Below are 22181 nucleotides of genomic sequence, written 5' to 3' on the forward strand. Positions count from 1 at the left end.
TTTTGGTTGCCCACCATAAATGGGGTGGTGGGTGGAGGGGGCTGTTTTATTTTAAAATGGGCCTCATTGACATTATTCCATGCCAAGGTGGTCAGAATTGACAATTAAACCAGTGAAACAACAAAGCCTTGAGAGCAGATGTGATCCCTGCCAAAATTCTAAAACCAAGGTGAAGTGCTTCAGTCACGAATCCACAATCTCATGGCCTACATCAGGGAAGATAAGGATATACCAGGGACCTCGGAGATGCCGTAATCATGGTTATCCTCAGAAAATCTGACGTTTGACTGCGGTAAATACCGAAGCATCTTCCTGCTGTCAACCACAGTGAAAGTCATCTCCAGGGTGGTCCTCAACTGCCTCGTCTCTGTGGCCATAGAGCTGCTACCTAAATTGCAGTGTAGATCCTCTCTATCCATAGGCACAGTGAGCATGATCTTCACCACAAGACAACTCCAAGAGAAATGCAGGGAGCACTATATATGGCCATATCAACCTCATTAAAGCCTTTAACTCCATCATTCAGGCAGGGCATTGGAACACCCTCAAATTCAGCTGCCCCACAGTAACTCATCTCCTTGTTATATTTACTTCACAGTGGCATGCAAGCCATAATATTAACTAAGGGGTCTGCAATAGAACCAATCTCAGTGAAGACCTGTGCCAAACGAGGCTGCTTCATTGTCTCAACATGTTTTTCAGTCTTTCTCACCACAATGTTGTACCTTGCCTCCAAAAAATTTCCTCTGAGAGTGCAGCTAATCTTCAGAACTAAAAAGAAACTGTTCAGCCTATGGCAATTAAACTTCAGAACCAAGATTGCCTGAGTGCACCAGCTGACAAATTTGACAGCCATCACCTGCCACACCTGTGTGGGAGGATCTGAAGATCCCACATTGGTCTCATCTATCACCTCAGATCCCACAAATGTGGAGTGGAAACAAGTCATCCTAGATTGTGAGGAACAACCTGAGGAAGACTAATGAGGTGCAATGCCAGGTACTCTCCCAGAGTGAGTAATGGACTGCTCTTGCAGCCAGGTTTTAAGAGCTGGTGATGTCTCACCTCCAGGCTCACCAGCTATCAAACCTGTTGCTGTTATGAAGAACATAAGAAGTAGGCATTGGCAATTTGGCCCCTTGTACCTGCTTCACCACTTAATAAGGCCATGGTTGATCTTGACCTCAGTACCATTTTCCTGCACTGACCCCATATCCCTTGATTCCCTTAATATCTAAAAATCCCCCTCCCTGTCTTGAATATACTTGGCCTCTCTATAGAGAATTCCAAAGATTCAACACCCTCTGGGTGAAGATTGTACTTGGGGTCTGGCACTGTGAAAGTATTTGAATATTTAATGAGGTTCCGAACTTGCTTTCAGACAAGTGGTATGAAAGTTCGTGACAACTTGTTGAAAAAATGAAGTCAATGTGGCATTAGTAAAAGCTAAATGGGAATTGTACTGAGAATGGCTGATCTGGGAAGTGTAGTTGTTAAGTGGCAAAGTGGTAGTTGGTCTTTTGGCATAATATCTTCAAGCATGTTGTTCTGATGTGTAAATGTAAACTTCTGTGCCTTCTAACCGAGCAATGCTCAATGAGGTATGAGCAGGTGATGAATGTCATGAGGCTCCATTGATTTTGGGGAACTGCACTAAGGAATACCATAAAAACCTAGCACATGTGATTTGCAGTTCAGATCCAGGAAATAAGCATTTATACAGTACCTTTCACATCTTGAAAGATATCAAGGCATTTCACAGATGTGTAACTGGATAAGAACATGACAAACTGAAGGGTCAATAAAGACGTGCTCAAATATCCTTATTCCAAGACCATTGTTTACTCTGCTTCAGAGAGAGTTCCTAAATCTTAATTATATTTCTCAGAGTTCTGTCAGCAGTTTGTACAACAACCATTTTTTTTTGTGTGGGAATGTAATCTTTTAATGTTTTGTGATCCCTTCCACTACAAGTAAGCCATGCCAAATATGCCAGTAATTGTGCATAAATATATCCTATCATGTTGCAGTCTTTGAAAGGAAAAACATGCTCACCAGGGACCCAGGTTCAACCCTGATTTCTGGTGCTGTCTGTGTGGCTTTTGCACATTCACCCTATGACTGTGTGGATTTCTTCCCATATTCCAAAGAAGTGCTGGTTAGTTAATTGGCTGCTGTAAATTGCCCCTTTAGTGGTAACAGTAGATGGCAAAAGAATCAAAAGGGATGGGCCTGTGAGAGAGAATAAGTTGCTGGGCTAGTGGAAGTGGGATTGCTCTGCTGGGAGCCAGCTGTGAACCAATGGGCTGAGTAGCTGTCTCTTGCGTTGTACAAGTAAATAAAGACCACCATTTTTGTTTTAGACTGAAAACTTTCTGGTCCAACATGACACAGAACCATATATTCTGGATCTCGTGGCTCGCAAGAGTATGCAGTGCAGAAAATTCACCAATAGACAGGTGATTGACTTTTCCTGACAGACGCGATGCATCATTACCTATTGCAGTTAATGTCTTAAAATGCCAAATAGGGCAACCCTACTTGTATTCATCTCATGCAAGAACTAGTCCCCTTTGCCAACTCGCAACCAAGGGTTAGTTTCTCTAAGGATCTGTCACTTAGATACAAACTCCATTCCAATCTTTCACAATACTTCTCCTTTCACTTTACTGGGTACCTTTTCTCTCTCTGTTGCTGCAGCCCAGCTACCAATAGCAATGAAGAAAATGATTGACCTTCAGTTGTTGGGCTCATTCATTTACGTATGAAATATTATAGCTTGTCTCTTTTCAGACATCAGTTACAAAGATTTATCATTAACTTTTTCATATCTTTTGTTGACTTAGCTATCGGTAGTGACATTGAATGGCATCTGTGATAACTCAATTAATATGACCATTCTCCTTGGTAACAAGAAGACTTTGACCTTTAACAATCTTTGGGAAGGGACAATTTTTCCTTAAGTGAAACAAAGAAAGGCTGCACTTGTATGGCAATGTCCACAAGAATCAAACATTGCAAAGCTGCTTTATAAAGAAAGGAAGGAGAGAGAAAACAGGGAACTAATAACCTGTTAGCCTGACATCAGTAGTAGGAAAAATGGGTTTATGAAAGGGAAATCACGTCTGATAACTCTATTGGCATCCCTTAATGATGGATCTAGTAGAGTAGATGAAGGAGAACCAGTGGAGGTGAGGTGGCATGAAATTGGGGGTGATGTATGAGAGAGAATTGAAAGCTGGTTAACACAGAAAATAAAGAGTCGGAATAAATGAATCCTTTTCAGGTTGACAGGCTGTGATGACTGGAGTATTGTAGGAATCAGTGCTGGACCCCCAGCTGTTCACAATCAATATCGATGATTTGTCTGAAAGGACCAAATGTAATACTTTTAAGCTTGTTGATGACATAAAACTAAGAGGGAGTTTGAGGTGTGATGATGATGCAAAGTGGCTTCAAGGGGATACAGACAGACTAAGTGAGTGGATAACATCATGGCAGATGGAGTTTATGTGGAAAATGTGAGGTTATCCATTTTGGTAGAAAAACAGAAATGCTAAGTTCTTTTAATGGTAGGAATTTGGGAAATATTGATGTTCAAAGGCAGCTGGGTGTCCTATACACAAATCATTGGAAACTAACAGATGCAATACTTAAACAACCTTACAGCCAATTAACTTACTAGACTTTTTCCAGGGTCAAATTTACAAGTGAAGTGACAGCCAGTCACTGTTCGATTAAGTAACATGCTGTGACATAATGGACAAATACTGATTCCTTTACATAGTAGAATACTAAACCTGAGTAATTGTGTGGGATCATTTAAAAGTAGAGTCTAGGTCCCAAGACTTGCATGAAAAATTAGCCTTCCTTTTTCACCACTTTAATTTGAATGCTTGCACCTGAGAGGAGACACCAAGATGGGTGTGGCAGCCAAAATGAAAGAATGCTTTAGTGCTCATCAAGGGTGTGTTTACAGGAGATCTGTCATTGGCTCTACCATTGTGAAGGCTTTGCTGACACTGACAATCAACTGCCTGATCTTCTCAAATGAGAAGGCCATGGTGACTGAACAGTGTTGAGAGTGAAGCCACAGTGACAACTTATGGACCATTGATCCCCATGTTTGGATAGATAGAATCATAGAGTTATACAGCAGGGAAACGGGCCCTTTGGCCCAACTTGTCCATGCTAACTGAGGTGCCTTTCTGAGCTGGTCCCATTTGCTTGCATTTGGCCTATGTCCCTCTAAACCTTTCCCATCCATGAACCTGTCCAAGTGTCTTCTAAACATTGCCTCTAGCACTTCATCTGGCAGCTCATTCCATATACCCACCACCCTCTGTGTGGAAAAACTTGCGATCTTTCACCTATCTCCTTAAACCTGTACCCTCTAGCATTAGACTCCCCAACCTCGGCGGGGGGGGGGGGGGGGGGGGGAGACTGTGACCATCCACGTTATCTATGCCCCTCATGATTTTATAAAGCTCCGTAAAGGCACCCCTCAACCTCCTATGCTCCAGGGAAAACAGCCTCAGCCTATCCAGTCTCTCCTCCTAACTCGAGCCCTCCAGTCCTGGCAACATCCTCGTGAATTTTTTCTGCACCCTCTCTCGCTTTAACTACATTCTCCCTATAGTATGGCAACCAGAACTGCAGACAATACTCCCAAGTGCAGTCTCGTCAACGTCCTATACAGCTGTAACATGATATCCTAACTCTTGTACTCAATATTCTGTCTGATGAAGGCAAGCAAGGCATACATTTTCTTCACCCTGTCTACCTGTGTCGCCACTTTCAAGGAATGATGTACCTGTACCCCTAGGCCTCTCTGTTTTACAATGCTCTCCAGGGCCCTGCCATTTACTGCATAAGTTCTGCCATTGTTTAACTTCCCAAAATGCAACATTTCACACTTGTCTGAGTTAAGTTGGATCTGTGGAACCAATATTGTAGAATAGAAAGGGTCAGTGCAAATAGGATATGAAATGCTATGGCATTGATTTTCTCTTTTGAGTGTCATGCCACGATGTAGTTTCAGATAACTCTTCTTAATGATGATGCCTGGGTCTACTTTTACATTTGTACAACTTATAACTGTTGTGAGAGACCATTCCTAACAAATGCTTCTGTGACCATTGGAGGCATAATTCACTAGTCAAGATTAGTGTGTATTCTCTGAGGGAAAATAACTTTCTTTCTTCACTCTTGTGCCTTCCCTACAATGTTCACTGTGTAGATACTGACTACAGTGCTACCAATTCTTACTTTCTTTTATAATGCTGAAAGCAAATACCTTGGCGCTTGTGTATCAGTGAGTTGCCATCTCCATGTTATGAAGGTTTAATAAAGGACAGAATTCTATTTAAATACAACGTGTACAGTTTATAATCTCTCCAATGTTGGCTTTCCAAGTGGGCTTAATGATCCTGTTACTTCATTGTGGTGCTATTTCTGTGGCTGTTGTCCAGCTGCTGAAAGGCTAGGATGAAGGAAGCAGATCAACATACAAATTGGGAGCAGGAGTTGGCCACTTGGCCCCTCCAGCCTGCTCTGCCATTCAGTAAGATTGTTCGTTAAGATTATGTCTGTGCAGGATGCTCACTGTGAGCTCCTGCCTGGAAGGGCTACTTCCATTGCTGTGTTTTCACTCTGTTCCCACAGGATGACAATCTACATGTGCCAGAGAATATTCTGCTGCTAGTTCACAGTTAGCAGAACTCTGGGTTCAGCCTGAGTAACTGTGGGATCCTTTAAGAGTAGAGTCTGGGTCCCAAGATTTGCATGAGATATTAGCTTTTTTTCTTCACCAGCCTGATATTTCAAGGTGGAACATAAAGATTTTGAATAGCCTTGTCCTGTGTTTCCCTAGTAATGGAAACTTGATCCATCAACCACTGATTCTCCAAAGTAGAATGCTCCTCCTGAGAGGCGTATGAAATAGAATCCTCCATGCTCCAGGGCATCTCAACCTGACAGGCTAAACAATGTACCAAGCATTCAATTGTGCATGCCCTGAATGCTTTCCTCTTCTGGTTTTCGTCTGATTTCCCCAGGGCAGTTACCACCCTATGGTGTCACTACCCGGCAAGCTGTCAAAGCAGAATTCCTTTCCCTCCTGGCTGGTTGCAGCCTACTACTTCTAGATATCTCCTGTCATGCAGTGGTGCTCTCAAACCAATGCTTTGCTCTTGCGCTGTCAGTATCTAAGACGAAGATAGACACAATAATGCAGTGTGCTCCTCTTCATCAAATTCCTGCTTCTCCTCCTATTCACGATCCTCTGGAAGTGGAGTAGGCTAGAATGCATGCATGCTCCCTTTGTCGAAAATGGCCAGTACACATTTTCAGTCTGGGAGTGAGTGGTATTTAATTGCATACTAGGATGGTTCTGCTGCTCTTGGACATAGGACTAGGCTGCACCAACCCCCATGAGAAGGCAAGCCCTCTCCAGACTGCTCGGTCTTGTAAGCTGCGAGACCCTCCTTCCAATCTGCTGTGTCACCTAAGCCTGTAAGACATTGAGTTACATTATTGTCACGTAAATATGTATCTGTCTAGTCTGTTGGTGGATTTGGGGGGTGTGAAGTAAGGGATTGAGTGTCTTTATGTGGGGGAGGAGAGCTGGTGGCTGAGTGTTGCAACTAAAGGCAAGTGTCAAGGTCTTACCTTCACACATCTTGTAATTTTACCTATGTTGCTCCATCTTCTCCCATGTCATCTGTTGCAAAGCAGACATGGCTGTTGCCTTGGATGGTGTCTGGACACGAGCTCTCTCCCTCTGGATCTCCTCCACTGGTAATTCGGGTTTTGTGTGTGTGTTTGCATGTGAGCCTTATCGTGCTGGAAGCCCAAGGTTGCAGCTACATAAAACTGCACGCATTTTTGTTGTGGGACACACCATCTATTGCCTGAAGATTGCAATTCTTTGTTAACTTTTTTTGACCACCGTAAGCGCTATGCTGCTTTAATGCTCTGATTTCAAAGCAACTGAAGTTCTAAGCCATGTTGTCTGAAAATAAAATGTTATGTATTTTGGAAACCTGAAGTCAAAACAGAAAATGCTCAAGATATTCAGCAGATCAGGCAACATCTGTGGAGAGAGAAACACAGTTTCAAGTTAATGACTCTTCGTCAGGACTGGGAAAAGTTAGGTAAACAGGTTTTAGGTTGCAGTGAAAGGAGAAGGAAAGAGTGAATGAAAGGAAATGGCTATGATAGAGTGAAAAGCAGGAGCAACTAAATGAGAAAAGCAGTAATAGGTCAAGGTGAAAGAGGGTGGTAAAAGGTCAAAGGAAAGAACAGTTAGTCTAAAGATGTAAACGGGGAACCAAAATCATTATCTGAAATTTATCAGAGGAAAATGCTGGGATTCCACAATTATGATTCTAGAAACGATGATTGAAACTCAATGTGCCCAGTCAGAAGATGAAAGGCTGTTCCTTGAGTTTGGGTTGATCTTCATTGAAACTGCTCTCAAGAGGTCGGAGGGAAAGTAAGACAAAGAATTAAAGTGACAGTTGACTTGAAGCTCAGAATTACATTTGTAAGGTAAACTGAGGTATTTGTAAATGATTGCTCAATGTGCATTTAGCCTCAGTGTAAAGGAAACCACATTATAAGCAGTATACCATGTAGGAAGAATTACAGGCATACTGTGACTTTACCTTGACAGTATGTTTGGTAGTAAGGCAGGAGGTAAAAGGGCAGGTGTTGTGTCTCCTCTGGTTAAATGGGAAAGAAGTGGCTATTGGTGGAGATAGAGGAGTAAACCGTAGTGTACCAGAGAAAACAGTTCCCCCTGAAAAGGTGGGGGGGGGGGGTGGGGTTGGGAGAGAAATGTCTGGCAGTGGCATCAGTGTTTCAGAATTACAGATCATGATCTGCAGAGAACTAAAGGAATCCTATCCTTCTTCTGGAAGTGGGGAGAAAGGGCAGGAATAGAGGTGAAAAAATGGAATGGATCTACCCAGTGTATTGATTCAGTTTGAACTGTTTTTTTTCTCAAAATCTCAGAAATGCAGCATGCCTTCCTGTTACTTCAAATTTTAAAATTAAATCTTAATTTCATGACTTTGAAATACACTTGGAGTATTTTAAAAATAATTACTCATTCTTGGAAAGTGGATATCACTAGCAAGACTATCACTATAACTCTTGTTCCAGGCCTTTGGATTACCAGTTCAGGAATTACACCACCATACCACATTATAATAGCACTTTTTCTTCTGAGGTCATTGAGATCTCATGATGAGATCAGTAGATAAGAGAAGTGCAATCTGTTTGGAAATAATATCATGAACTGCCACCAACAGATCAGTCGAAATCGAAATGAAAATTTTGATCATGTGTACTTAAGAACATAAGAAATAGGAGCAGGAGTCGGCCATCTGGCCTGTCAAGCCTGCTCTGCCGTTCATTAAGATCACGGCTGATCTGGCCGTGGACTCTGCTCCACCTACCTGCCTTTTCCCCATAACCCTTAATTCCCCAACTGTGCAAAAATCTATCTAACTGTGTCTTGAATATATTTTAATGAGGTAGCCTCTACTGCTTCCCTAGGCAGAGAATTCCACAGATTCATTACTCTCTGGGAAAAGCAGTTCCTCCTCATCTCCATCCTAAGTCCACTCCCCCAAATCTTGAGGCTATGTCCCTTAGTTCTAGTCTCACCTACCAGTGGAAACAACCTTCCTGCCTCTGCCTCTATCTCATCTATCCCTTTCCTAATCTTATATGTTTCTATAAGATCCCATCTCATTCTTCTGAATTCCAGTGAGTATAGTCCCAGGTGACTCAATCTCTCCTCATAGGTTAACCCCCTCATCTCCGGAATCAACCTGGTGAACCTCCTCTGCACCACCTCTAAAGCCAGTATATCTTTTCTCAAGGAGACCAGAACTGCATGCAGTACTCCAGATGTGGCCTCGCCAGTACCCTGTACAGTTGCAGCATAACCTCCCTGCTCTTAAATTCAATCCTTCTAGCAATGAAGGCCAACATTCCATTTGCCTTCTTGATAACCTGTTGCACTTGGAAACTAACCTTTTGCAATTCATGCACAAGCACTCCTAAGTCCCTCTGCACAACAGCATGCAACATACTTTGGATGTTTCTGCAGCCATGACAGGCATGCATATAAACCATACCAGGGCTGCTTTCTGCTTGACTCCCTATTGCCTGTTGTTGCAGTAGGTTAGTTGCATGTTGTGTTGAGTCAAATTATATATTTGACTCGGATCTTGGCAGAGGTGAGCATTCATGCTACCTACCGTCCTTTTTATGCTATTAAGTGAGTTAATGTAATGGAATGCTCTTAGGAAATGCCAAGTCAATATTGGAAGGAACAAAGAAAAGGACTTTAATTTATAAGAGTAAAGAAGTCTTGCTGAGAATCAAAAAGACCATGCTTGAGTGAACATTGTGCATAGCTTTGGTCTCCTTATAAAGGAAGGATTTACTTGCTTTGGAGGCATTGCAGAGAAGTTTACTGGATTTGTTGCTGGGATGAAGAGGCTATCTTATTGGGAAAGATTTGAGCAGATTAGAAGAATGGGAGGTGACCTCATTGAAGCATACAAGTTTCTGAACAGGCTTGACAAGATAGATTGTGGGGTAAGGCTATAAACAGGGAGCACAGTCTTGGGATAATGGGGTCAACCATTAAGACTGAGGTGAGGAATTTCTTCTGAATTTTGAACCTTTGGAATTCTCTGTCCCAGATAACTCTGGATGCCAAATTATTGAATATATTAAAGGCTGAGGCAGACAGATTTTTGGATTTTGGACTGCTTTGAGGTTGTGAGAAGCAGGCAGGAAAGTAGAGTTGAGGCTAAGTTTAGATTAGCCATGACATTCAATGACAAAGCAGACTTGAGAACCGACATGGCTGACTCCTGCTACAGCTTCTTATGTTCTTATGTTAAAATTACAAAGGTGATATTTTTAATGTTCTTCTTGCGCATAACCTGCAGGGAAGTACCTTCCCTCCACTTATCAATCACTGATAGTGATTTTTGTCTTGCAATCAGGAGGTCAATACATGAGAAACTGCTGTTGCAAATCTGGGCCCTTTTGCTCTATGACGCACACTCTGTGGATTTTAACAAAAGTTTTTTAGATAAATAACCAGTTTAGAGTCAGCTCTCTTCAGTTCTATTTCTGCTATCAAGTGTTCAATGTTATATCATGTTGTTCATCTTCTACTTGCACATCAGTGCTATCTGCTCTAATCCCATTCCCCTTTTTTTGCTCTGCATCCTCTAATACTATTTTAAATGCAATGATCTCTTTTGATAGCTGCACAGAAATCCAAGTATTGCCAAGAAGTTCTGACCTAAGCTACTAAGGGACCCACCTGCCCAGTTTCATTTACTTGATTATGAAGTACACGTACTGCTCCTGTGGGAACATACTTCACTTGCCTCAATCTAAAGTTTATGTATCTTAACCGAGCAAGATTTAACCCTTCCTTTCACAAACCCCCTCACACCCTCCACAAAGATTCTGCTGTTGTTAATTCAACTAAATACTACACAACTTACCAATACATAAGCCACAGTAAGATAAGCTGCAGGAGTGTTGCAGCTTTCCAGTTTTTATTATTGGGTCAGACTGACTAGTTGCTCTATAACAGTATCTTGAAATACCGTCGAACAGCCTGGTTCAAGTTTTAAATTAAAAAGTCTGTCATATGAAGCTCCCTTGTTTCCAGATTTTCATCACTAAGTATGTCACCTTGGAGTTACATTAGCTCTAGATAGTTCCACTTAAAGCTAAAAATCTCATAGAACTGTTAAGACACTGTAGGCCTGATCTGACCTCTTAGCTGAGATATGAAACCTTTTGGTGCTGAGCCTCTTGGTTAGGTCGGAGTTTCTGTTGGTGAATTACATTTAAGGAGTCATAGAACACAAACAGGCCCTTCGGCCTACCGAGTCAGCACTAACCATCAAGCACCCACTTGCACTGACTCCACACTAATCCCATTGATGTTCTCCCCACATTCCCATTGATGTTCTCCCAGATTCTACCACTCATCTACACACTCGGGACAGCATGCAGTGACCAATAACTAACAACCCATGTGTTTTTGGGATGTGGGAAGAAACTGATGCGGTCACAGGGAGAACATACAAACTCCACACAGGAAGCACCGGGGGCAGGATTTAACCCAGGTTGCTGGAGCTCTGAGGCAGCAGCTCTAGTAGTGCATCATTGTGTCACTCCAGACCATGAGTGGCTGCCCTGTTGGTTGGTTGCAAATTTAATAATGTACAGTATATTGGAAATTTTCACTTCCAAGGATCACAAGTTGATAGAGTCTAATGGTGTGTGTGTTGGATGGGGTGTGTGTGTGTTTATGTTGGGGAGGGCACGAGTGAGCTGTGGAAGTAAACTGAATAGAATCTATAAACTAGATTGCAAGTGATTTTATTTAAAATAAACTGCAGATGCCTTGTAGAGTCACTGTGTGTTTACTCACAAAGCAATAATACATTAATTTGAGGAGGCAGTGCTGAGGGTACAACCATTTAAAATGGTTAGAAAGAGTGAAGAAACAGGTTTAAGAGAAACATCTTTTACACAAGGGGGTTATTTGAGTGTGGAATGCTTTGCACATTAAGTAGCTGAGGCAGAGAACAAAGTGGTGTTATTTTATGCCAGTATACAACGGGTTGAAATTGTCTTCTCCTGTACTCAAAGATGATTTTAAGTAGATGATTTGAGATGACCTCTGATAAAGTGCTTTATAAATCCATTGTCATTTAATTCTTTCTGTGATCTATTTCTTTCATCTGCTTTGTAATTGTAGTGCTCTGCGTAGGCATCAGGTACAGTGAATACTGGGTTGGTACGTGGCAAATAAACTTGCAGCATATCTGAAAGCTATCCAAATTGGCTGTAGAAAGCTGTTAGCACCAAACCTATTTTTGCAGTAAGTGTGCCTAGATGTGAAGGATGGCACTGAGGAGTCACATGACCTCCCAGAAGTTAAAAATGACAGTCATAATTACCAGAAAGCAAGTCATAATTTGATTGATATTAGAGTATCGGGATTCATTTGATGTTTCCAACACCAAACAGATGACTTATTTAATTGAGTCTAAACCATAGCTGCATGACTAGACAAGTACAATGTGGAAGAGGTTGATAAGCGTTTGAAGGCTGATTTTCTTTGCAGGCCCTTTTTGCTGTCTTCTTTCCTCTCTTTTTTTAGTCCAGTCCTTCCGTCATTGATTGGTTGCCCTGAGGCTTTCCCAATTCTATATTCTGACATTTAATACAAACCCACTTACTCCCACAGCTACTTAATCTACACCTCCTCCCACCCTTTCCCCTGTAAGGATACCATCCCTTTCTTTCAGTTTCTCTGTTTCCGTAGCATCTATTCTCGAGGTGAGGCTTTCTACTCCAGGACATCTGAGATGTCCTTTTTCAGGAAACATGACTTCACTCTCCCTCTCCCCCCCTCCCCCACCCCATCCAGTGTGGTGGATGGTGCCCTCACCCGCATCTCCTCCATTTCCTGAACTTCTCACCCTGCCTCCTTCCAAATGGAACAGGGATAGAGTTCCCTTGGTACTTGCCTCTCACTCCACCGGCCTCCGCATCCAGCACATCATTCTTCAATGTTTCTGCCAGCTGCAACATTATCCCAGCACCAGTCACACCTTCCCCTCCCCACTGCTTTCTGCAGGGACCACTCTCTCCATGAATCCCTGGTTCACCCATCCCTCCCCCTCCCCAGGAACTTTACCCTGCAACCATTGGAGGTGCAACACCTGTCCCTTCACCTCCATCCAAAGATCTAATTTGTCCTTCCAGGTGAGACAGAGATTCACATGCACCACCTCCAACCTCATTTATTGCATTTGGTGGTCTTGATGTAGCTTTGGTGAGACCAAGCGCAAACTAGGTGACCGCTTTGCTGAGCACCTGTGCTCTGTCTGTGAGACATTTTAATTCCCCTTCCTATTCCAACACTGACCTGTCTTTCCTCGGCCGCCTTCACTGCCAGAGTGAGGCTAAACACAAGCTAGAATAACACCACCTTGTATTCCACTTGGGTAGTCTACAACCCAACAGCATGAACATTGAATTCTCCAATTTCAGATATCCTGCTCTTCCTCTCTCCATTTTTCTCTCCTTCTGAACTACTTGGGTCCTTTCGCATCCCCCTTCTTTCCCTTCTCCCACCTACTCCATCTGCCCATCACCCACACACTTCTCCCTCTGAGACCCCTATTCACTAGCCCCTCCCTCCCCACTGTTCCCATCTGCCCACCATCCGTCCCTTATCTGGTGGTTCCATCCTTCACCTTGCTTTCTTATCATATGCCATAATTTTGCTCAATATTCTGGCTGCCTATATAAAAGTGACCTGAAATGGCTCTGCCTCTGATTATTCCTTTCCTCCCTTTTGAGGCCACATCTGCTATATTCTTGCAATTGAGATGGGAACTCCCTGAGGACTTGTAACTGTGAAGAAGTGTTCTGCTGCTCCATGTTTGGTTAGTTGCACCTTTCATTCTGCCTGGGAATACTGGAACACAACATTATCTTCTTTTCAAATATCATAGGGCCCCAAAGCAGATTGTTCTAGAATGAACAGATTTAGTACAGGAACTCATAACATTTGCATTTTCACATTGGATTTTTTTTAAAAACAAACTTTTTTTGAGCGAGAGAAGTCTCAAATATCGTTGTCTGCAACAGTCTGAAGTGTGTAGAATCAGAAATGGATACTGGGAGTCTGCTTTGAAGGAGATGAGGATATAGAAAGTAATAACACAGCAAGAACAAATAACAAGAAAGCCAATATTATGCCACTGGTTTATTTTGAACTCTGTTGTTTGTTCAATAAGCAATAATAAAGAACATTTTTTTTAAGATAACATCATACAAGGCCAATGAAAGCCATTTGACCCTTTGCTCTGTGGTGACACAGTATTCTCATTTAATGTTTTTTGTTCACATCCACTTAAGTAAATCCGAATCGATTTATATCAGACGTAACTCGCCCATGATAGTTCAACCTTTTTAGAAGTAACCAGCATGATAGATTGTGCAGTGCCAAGGGTTGTTGCCCATATGAGCTGCAGGAAATTTTGATTTTTATACTCTGCTCCTAGCAGAAAAAAAACATTGCAGAACCAAACTGCAAACAAATTGAAAAGAAACAAAAAGGACTTGCATTTATGTAGTGTTTCTCACAGACTCGGGATGTTACAATGCTTTGCAGGCAACAAAGTACCTTCAGAAGTGGAATCAATAATAAATACGACTTCCAATTTGTGTATGGCAGGCTTCCACATTAAGCAATAGGATTAATGATCAGGTAATATGTTTTCGTGATTCATTCCCCTACTACTCAGATGGTGCCATGGCACTTTTAAGGTCTCGTCTGAAAGACACCACCGCTTGAAAATCCTCAGGAGGCTAAAGAAATTTGGTTTGACCCCTTTGACTTTCACCAACTTTTACCAATGCACCATAGAAAGTATCCTATCTGGATGTATCATGGCTCGGTACGGCAACTGCTCTGCCGAGGGCCGCAAGAAGCTGCAGAGAGTTGTGGACACAGCCCAGAGCATCACAGACATCAGCCTCCCCTCCTTGGACTCTGTCTTTACCTCTCGTTGTCTTGGTGTAGCAGCCAGCATAATCAAAGACCCCACCCACCCAGGACATTCTCTCTTCTCTCCTCTTCCATCGGGTAGAAGATGCAGGAGCCTGAGGGCATGTACCACTAGACTTAAGGACAACTTCTACCCCACGGTGATAAGACTATTGAACGGTTCCCTTATACATTGAGATGGACTATGACCTCAAGATCTACCTTGTTGTGACCTGGCACCTTATTGCACTGCACTGTCTCTGTAGCTGTGACACTTTACTCTGTACTGTTATTGTTTTTACCTGTACTACCTCAATGCACTCTGTACTAACTCAATGTAACTGCACTGTGTAATGAATTGACCTGTACGATCGGCTTGTAAGAGAAGATTTTCACTGTACCTCGGTACAAGTGACAATAATAAACCAATATCAATACCAATTTCTCAGTACTGCACTGGGATTATGTGCTCCAGTTTCTTCAGTGTGATTTGAGCCCAGATCAGTTTGATTCAGTTAGTTGTACCATCCATCCTCCTGTGGCAGACACCTAAGCTGGAAGATGTCACCTCCAGAAAAATAATGCTGAAACAACTTTATCATTCATCCAACAACTTTTAATCATTTTGAAAATGCCTTTCTGATCTTTGCAAATCAGAAGATTCCTGGCTCAAGTAAGCTAATTTGTGTCAAGGCAGCAATGAAGGACCTATAGTTGGTTTCAGTGCACTTGGGACCAAAAGATTTGATTTGGGTTACTTGGTAACATTGCATTCTACTTCAAAATAATGTTAAGGTTTGCTTAGCAAGTCTGTACATAATATTTTTTCCCAATTTAAAATTGTTATGAAATACTTAATTCTATGTTTTCTTGGGATATTAAGATAAATTAATCAAGTCTGCATTCCCAAAGCTTGTCAGAAATAGGACTGATATACCCTTCTCACTCTCAAGCAAACACCCAAGGCTACAGGTTTGCTGAATTTGCTCAGCTTTTCTAATTTGCCTGTGCACTTGAACTTTTTTTTTGCATGTTTTGCAGGCAAAACTTCCTGAGATTTTATTATTATGGGTTTCTCCCACTTGCTGTCTTGACATGTCCAGGATAATCCAGTGTGATCACTTGGCTGTGTACAGAAGGCCTGGCATAACCAGTTTGTTGCTAATGTTGTTAATTATACTCTAACATGTTCAAACCTGTATTACAACCAAATAATCACTCTTCATGTGTGAGATTAGACAGTGATTTATTAATAGGTCGTTCCACTGCAAGAAAAGAAGCATCCCCAAACCCAATTCTGTTTGCCTTCACTTTCTGGAAATGTGATACTGGATGGCAAACAGGAGTGGAATTCTTGGCCAATTTCTTCTTTCCTAATCTAGGAATATCATAATTATTTGTAGCACCTCTAGCCAATCTAGTAAACTAACTCACTAGGAGTTAAAATTAGAATTGGATATGTGGTACATTTACCTAGTGTAAAGCAATTGTTCATCTGATTTGTATCTTGAATAGAGAAGCTAGAGTATTTATTTAATTGCCTGGCTTGGTAAATAGTTTACTTCTGAGGTTTGACGTATCCTTTTTGAATAACCTGTCTGATTGTATTTAACCAAATATTATACCACTGTTCAAAGTGGAGAAAAATGAGGAATTCTGGAAAAAGTGCAGCTAGTTATCAAGCTTTGTATCACTCTGTTTCAAGCCCTTTGGTTGAAGGTAATTTGCTGTATAAAGGTAATTCGGAGGGTTGGAATCCATAATTGTATAAAATTAAATCCCATAAAGATGAATTCATTCAATTAGGGTGAACTAGCTCTCAAAAATAAGGACTTGTTGTTTGAGAAATCTTCAAAATGGAGGAAACAAATGTCTGTATTTTGCTCTTATTTTGTACTTGCTTGTATGTTCTGTTTCCCCACTTGTGCTCCACAAAGGCTTTCCAAATATACATTCTACCCATATTTGTGGTCTTATTCCACATAGCATTGCTGAGCCAAGGACTATTTGACATCTTGCCATTACAGAATTGTAGCTTTCAGCAGGGTGGTGTCCACAAGGGGAATCAGTTTACTCATGCTTCACTTTTCTCCTTCGTGAAGCAACTGAGAAATGGTGGGGCGGGGGCTGCTCTGCTAATGGTACACTGTTCTTTGTTCTACTGTATCACAAAGCATTCATCTAAAATAAAATTCAAACAAAATCATTTTGTTTTTAATGAATTTTTATTGTTGAAAAGGGAGAAATTGAAAAGTGGATTTGGCAGCATAATATCAATTTTATATTTTCTACAGTAATGTAGGAATTAGCTGATTCAGGAACCAGTAATTTTGGTTTTTATGTTAATGCTTTTCTTTAAGTAAGGCTGGGGCAATGTCACCCATTTGATATCAAAAGTGAGTTGTGGTGAAACGTGTTTAAAAGACAAGCTGTTGGAAAATGTGAAAGGAGAAGTCTGCGAACTCCGTTTTATTTTTATTGTCTAGTTTCCAGAGATCGTATCAGTGATAATGTAATAATTTAATTGAGAAGCTACTGCATCATCTCAAGGTATTGTATAACAATCAAATGCCACGTTCTCTGCATTGGGGACGGCAACAGATTTGGAACTGTATTTTTGCAACAGGAAGCCATGATTGCCATTGCAGAGAGATCAAACAAAGTGCAAAATACAGGAAGCAGTGAACAATATTATTAATCTCTTCACTCACACACAGTGTTTAAATACACAAGCTTTATTGCCTTTTTTTAATGATACTGGCCTCAAATTAATATTTTTAAATGTGTATATATAGTTTACCTCCTAATTTTATCCCTTTTATTATCTGAAGTATTGGTTTGCACCATTGGAGCCATTGGGTTATTGTGTTTATTCTAGGTCATTGATAGAACAGTTTAAAACTAATCCCATTGCACAATGTAGCCTGTTTTTTGTACTTCAAAAAACATTTCCTTAAACAATGCCATTGTTTCTGTTTCAGACACTCCTATGACAAAGTATTGCATGGATAACAGTTCTGCACAAACTAATTTCTCTTAAGCAGTCTCCTTACTTGCTTAATACAAATTTTAAATTAAAAATTCCTTGTCATTGTTCTTAACCACAGGAAGAAGTTTTTCCTTAGTCACTCTACTGAAATTTTTTGATGATTTTAAAAGCTCCTCTTAATCTTCTCTACTCTAATGGGAACAACCTATCTCAAATCTATCCACATAACTATAGTTTGACATCTTTCATATCATCTTGGCGGATCTAGGTTGTTTGCTCTCTGTGGCTTTAATGTGTAACACAAATGTATTAGCTCCTTGCCCTTGTTCTCTGTTTGTGTTGATGCAAACCAAACTATTGACCCTTTTTGTACAGCTCAATCTACGTGCATTTGTTCCTTTAATTACATTGAATTTTCCTTGCTTTTCTTCCCAAAATACTCTTCCTCACATTTGTTATCTGTCTAGTCATCCTACCAACCTACAGGCTTCCACAGTCCTCCACATTTTTCAAGCTCCTTAGTTTTGTGTCATTGGTATAATTTTAGCGTTTTTGTCTAGACCCCTCAGCATAAGTCTCTTGCCTGAACCCAGTGAGAAGCAGTAATTGACCTATTGGACAGCAGGGCTAGACCATGGGAACATGAAGGAACAGACCCTGGAACTTGGATAAATGGTTGGGAGGGATGGAGTTGGAAGGACCATGCAGTGAGAGCATAGAGCCTTGAAGAGCCTTCCTGCTCATAATTCTTCTGGCCGGTGAGGAATACAACAAATATAATAGTATTTAAATGCCTGCAGATGACCCTTCTGGCCTTCATTTTTTTGCTTTAAGATATTCAGCAAAATTTCTAGGAAAAGCCTATTAAAAGTTCTCTTGTTAAAATTTGTGCATATAAGAATGCAAAGAGAATTAGCAACACGGGGCCATTTAAGACTAAATTGAAGTGCTTCAGGAAAGGTTGTCATGAAGGGAGAATATCTTTTGAGTCCCATTTGAGTTCTGTATGATTTTTATGGCTATAAATTTTTAGGAACGTTGTTTTTAGTTATGCAATTCATATGTATTCTTGCACTGTTTGTTGCTTCCTGCGTCATTCAATCTCTCTGTATTATGCAACTTTACCCTTTTGGGGCAGATCCACAGCTTGTTGTTGGGAGGCTCCCTTAATTAGTATGAATTACTCACCTCTTATTCGTTTCTCTTCCTTAGTCCCTTTTTGGGTGAGATGCCTATCATGCATGGTCTTATCAGGAAGTTTACAGTGCAGAAGAGCAAAGGTGTGAACTTGCATTCTATATCACTCAATAGAATGGATCAGTACATCAGTACACTGCACCACTTGCCAGCCCATGAACCATTGACCAGTTGTTCGACATAAAGTGCCTTGATTCAGAAATAGCTATTGGGTATAGAGAAAATGTAGAAGCAGCTTTAACTGGATCTAACTGGTGATTGGCTTTTAAAGTGCTTGATGACTAGCATTGAGTTTTACCCTACAAATTTATATTCAAGCTATCCACCAATGTTTCACATCGACAATCAATATTAAGGTTGTCAGTTCCAAGTTTTAATGTTTGCTGACAAAAATTAATGTGGATAGTCCCTTCCCTCTTCCCTTGTATTAGCTAATCAAAATGATTCTTGCAAAAACAGGAATTCCTCCCTAGTGTGGGCAAGTGGGTAGAATCGGTTGGCAGCAACAGCACTTGGTGGTTGCCGAGGAGAGGAAGGAAGTAATGAATGCCAATAATGGTAGGAGCGATGGCAGTTATGGAAAACGTGACTGGCAATGAAGGCAAGAGGAAAAGCTGATGAAAGTTGGGAATGGAGCTTTACGAGGAGGGAAGAGGGGTGGCAGTTGTGACATGAGAGAATTCCAGCTCTGGCTCAGATGAAAGGAGAGCAGATTGCCAGTATTAACTGGTGTTGGTAGTAATTAGTGAAAATGTTATAGAGAGTTGGAAACAACAAATATATTTGAACTGAATTTGAAGCAGTGGGGATGAGAGTGAAGAAAGCCTGAATGAATGGGGTTGGGGAGGGGGTTGAAGAGTGCTTGGATAAATGGTAAATGGGGGTGGGGAGGCAGAAGGTGAAGAGTTGAATTTGTTGGTGTCCATTCATCTGAAGGTGATGGTTTGTTGCATCCCAGTACCTGGATGGCGTGTAGTGTATTATGACTAAATCATCCAATCCGAAGTCTGCATGCTGTACTGCAGTGGTTGCAGTGTATGTTCATAATTGGATAGGTCAGAAGCTTTTTGCTTCTACTGCTTCTTGCAGTTCTAGCTGTTGGAGCCAATTCCTGTCATGGACTTTGTCTCCAACAGGCATCTATGATGCCATTTGTTCTGCTCAATGCCCATCAGTCAGGATCAATTACAATTGCCTTCATACCTGTTTGCATGTTTATAGCAAAACTTCAGGTGTCATTTGTTTAGTTCTCTTCAATAGTTGGCTGTATAGCATATCCTTGTGACCACCTCCCAATCTCCTCTGATGGCCTAACCAGTGGGTTGTCGAGCTCAGTAGATATGATGTTCAAGCCACCATTGCAGACGTTCTTCAATTGGCCCATTTGATTTTGCAAATGAGACAGGAACAGAAAAGGTGGAAGCTGCTTAACGTAAGTTGTCCGTGTCTCATGCTGTTCATGAGAGGACTAAGTATAAGCTTTGTACACAAACATTTTAGTCTTGAAGGTGAGCTTGGAGTTGTTCCTTCCTCTTTTGGTTGCTCTGCCGGAGGTTATAACAGCTTTTCAGATGCAGCGAAATGTTAGGAATCGTTGTAGAACTGGGGTAGCTAAGATCTTGAACTACTTCTAACCAGTTCTCATTGGGGTTGACTTAATGAATGTTGTGAAATTCCCTGTCCCTGTACACTTGTTCTTTTTGCTAACAAGCTCTTGAAAGGCAATTCATTAATTTTTGTGTATCTTTGTAGTGGGTTACAAGTGTAGCATTATCAGTGAGTAAAGCTCCCTGATAACCATAGGATAGAGAGTTTCCCATCTGCTTTTTATGTGGGTCCACTCCACCTTCTGTCTTTAAACGTGCAGTTCAGAAGTACTGAGAAGAAGATTCCAAAGCGTGTAGGGGTAAGAACCTTTCATGTCCCTGCTTCTCAGTGCTTCACCTCCAAAGTAGACCCAAGAGAGTCAAACTAAACAATGGCCTTAGGTCTGTTGTAGAAAGAACAGATGAGACTCAATAGGATCAATGGGCATCCTGTCCTTTTCAGGACTGCAAATAAACCAGGTGTGATGTTGCAAGCTTTGGTTAAATCCACAAAAGTGACATCAATTTTGTTCTCTGCCCTCCTCCCAAAGTTGGTGCAGTAAAAATATCACGTCTATAGTTGATCTTCTAGCCCAGAATCCACATTGAAATGCACACTGCGATTCAGGACAGACAAGGCTTGCCAGTTTTTGTAGAAGCATTTCCTGCTCTACTTAACGGCAAGATACTTGTTTAGTTTTTTTTTAAACAGTCACCCTTATATGCTTTATTTTTATATAGCAATGATGTTTGTGTCACACATGTCTTGTGATACTTAACCTTGTTTCCAGCAATGAACTATCAGCTGATGAAGGTGCGATTGTAGACTTTCTTCGTCATATTAGGGATTTCCATTGGAATACTATCTTTTTCTAGGAGTATTGCAACTTGTGAGTTTGACCTGTAGAGCTAGTATTTGGTCCAATGATTCACTGAAGATGTTTCTTTCTTGAAATATAGCTCCATATCCTTTCAAACCCAATAGGATGTCTACTTGCTCCAATCTGTTATGGCTTTGTGACTGCATGACTTGAGAGTGACTACGTTGTTGACAATAGTTCCTAGCATTTTGTTCAGACCATTGTCTGTGACTTAGCTTTCCTATGTCAGAGACTTCTAGATTGATCCGATGCTACTGATTCTCAAAGCATCTGATTTGTCTCTGAACCTCCTTTTTAACCTGTAAGTGTCTAATTTTTATGGTCTCTGTTAGCTTAATGTTTAGTTTAATGTTAATTGAATGTTCCAGACAGGCTTTGTTATTGACAATGGTTAGAGGTGATCCTTTTACACTTTCTTCAAACCAGTTTTTATTGGATAGTCTTCCACCCACCCCTGCCAAATGTGGCTTTGGCTATTTCATCTATTTCATGAATTGCTGTTCTTAAACCTTCCCAAATTTTCCTTGCCTTCTCAAGTGGCGACCTCCCAAACGTGCTGCACTAGCGATATCTCAACAGACTCTTGGTACTTTTAGGGTTGCCTCCAGATTATGATCTGTGTAATTCCTTGGCTGTAATCTTTTCTTTGTAAATGATCAGGGATCATTAGCATCACAGTCAAGATATGAAAAGTGTTAGTCTTTAGCGCTAAAGGGAGGTCTTTCTTCCTAACACTAATGAGGTCCACTTAGTGCTCGTGGCCTGATCATGGATGTCATTATGATATATTATAATGACACTTTGCAGAAAAATATGAATTGGTAATACACAGTTAGTTTTGGGCACAAAACTTGAAGTCTTTGGCCATTTACATTCATCTTACTATTGCCAAAATGTCCCAGGCAATC

General features: G+C 41.1%; 1 protein-coding gene across 5 annotated transcripts in view; it reads left to right on the forward strand.

The window, feature by feature from the left end:
- The window catches only part of LOC127566991 (signal transducer and activator of transcription 5B-like), a 152035-nt gene that overhangs the window by 69699 nt on the left and 60155 nt on the right, over positions 1–22181 (forward strand). The gene's annotated exons all lie outside the window — the stretch shown is intronic.

Source organism: Pristis pectinata, chromosome X (assembly GCF_009764475.1).
Source record: "Pristis pectinata isolate sPriPec2 chromosome X, sPriPec2.1.pri, whole genome shotgun sequence".
In the NCBI taxonomy this organism is placed as follows: Eukaryota; Metazoa; Chordata; class Chondrichthyes; order Rhinopristiformes; family Pristidae; genus Pristis; species Pristis pectinata.